This window comes from Myotis lucifugus, unplaced genomic scaffold (genome assembly GCF_000147115.1).
Source record: "Myotis lucifugus unplaced genomic scaffold, Myoluc2.0 scaffold_1320, whole genome shotgun sequence".
Classification (NCBI taxonomy): domain Eukaryota; kingdom Metazoa; phylum Chordata; class Mammalia; order Chiroptera; family Vespertilionidae; genus Myotis; species Myotis lucifugus.
Genome location: NW_005872368.1, coordinates 73,048 through 74,571, shown reverse-complemented (window position 1 = coordinate 74,571; position 1,524 = coordinate 73,048). Strand labels below are relative to the sequence as shown.

Genomic DNA, 1,524 nt, shown 5'->3' with positions numbered 1-1,524 from the left:
CTGTGATTTTTTGTAAAATGATTTATTCTTTTGTGTTAATATGTTGTTCTGTGGGAGTGTGAGGTGGGCTCCTGCCAGTGGGCCTGGGGCATGTTCTCAGGCAGAGATGGTCTTAGGACCTGCTGTGCTCACACCAGCCTGGTAGTCTGCCCACTCCCTTAAGAGTCCAGGAGCCCTTCATTTCCACATTCTCTCTCAAAGAGAAAGAATTTGGCAGTTTGTTTTGGTGCTGCATATATTGTTGAGAACCACTAAATTCTTCAGTAAGGGGCCTGAGTTCAGAAACTTTATTTTATTTTATTTTATTTTATTTATTTATTTATTTATTTATTTATTTATTTATTTATTTTTACATGTCAGTAGTGGAATGATCCACCCCTTTTTACTTGCAAAGGGTGAACAGAAAGCTACTATATTTCTCTAGGACACTTACAAACAGAAACTTCAAAACTAAAGAGAGTGTGGTGGAGCTGATTATAGGGTAGGGCATCCTGGGCAGTGAGGCATTCCTGAGAGAGAGGGTCAGGCAGAGTTTAAAGGTTTTTCTGAGAAAGCCAGCACTGCACTCATCAGCAGTCTCTGTGGTCCACCTGGGCCAAATGTGGGTGTGGCAGTGGGAAGGTTTACTCTAGTAAATGTAAGCTCAGACATAAGGGAAAATCTCTGGAATGCTGAGTGGATGGAACATGAGAAAGACAGGAGAAATGTGGAGGAAGGAGAAAGGTGTTGTGTGAGATTCCTAGGGCTGATGTAACACAGTACCCCTAACTGTGTAGCTTAAAGCCACAGAAACTTATGGCCCATAGTTCTAAGGCTCCAGCATCAAATGGTTGGCAGAGCCATGTTCTCTCTGAAGGTGCTGGAGAGGAATCTTGCTGGGTCCTGCTCCTTGTGGCTACTGGCAACCCTTGGAGGTCCTTGGCTTATAGATGCATTGGTCTCATTTCTTGACTGTTGCATTTTACAAGGACAAAGGAGGCTATACTCTCCAAACTGTCTTTGGAAATGCAAGGGTATTGCTTTCAAGCTCTTCTTTCCACCCAGCAGTAGAACATAACTCAGCGACTTCTCTCCCACATCGTATCAAGTATCACATTTCTTCCAGTGTCCAATACCACGGTCCTCACTTTGAACTGAGATCTCACCTTTAATATTCAAATTCCCAGCAATGGACTCTTCAAGGATATCTAGGCATTTTTTAATCAAGTGCCCCAGAATTCTCCCAGCATCTGTGAATTACCTAATTCCACAACCACATCCATATTTTAAGCATTTCTATTACAGCAGAACCCCACTTCCTGGTATAAACACTGATCCTATGAAGTCAATAATCCATTTTAAAGATCAGAAAAGGGAGTTACAGAGAGGTTAACCTATCCACATGTGGTAGGCTGAAAATTACTCCCCTCCTAACTCTAAGTTTAGAATTCCTAATCCCCAGAACATATAAATGTTACCTTATTGCAGAAGCCATGAAGTTAATGATTTTGAGATGGAGAGATTGTCTTGGATTATCTGAGTGGC

General features: G+C 41.9%; 1 pseudogene; it reads right to left on the bottom strand.

Moving 5' to 3' along the window:
- Positions 1 to 351: 351 nt before the first annotated feature.
- LOC111824379 lies at positions 352 to 466 on the bottom strand (annotated as a pseudogene).
- Between the last annotated feature and the right edge of the window lie 1,058 nt (positions 467 to 1,524).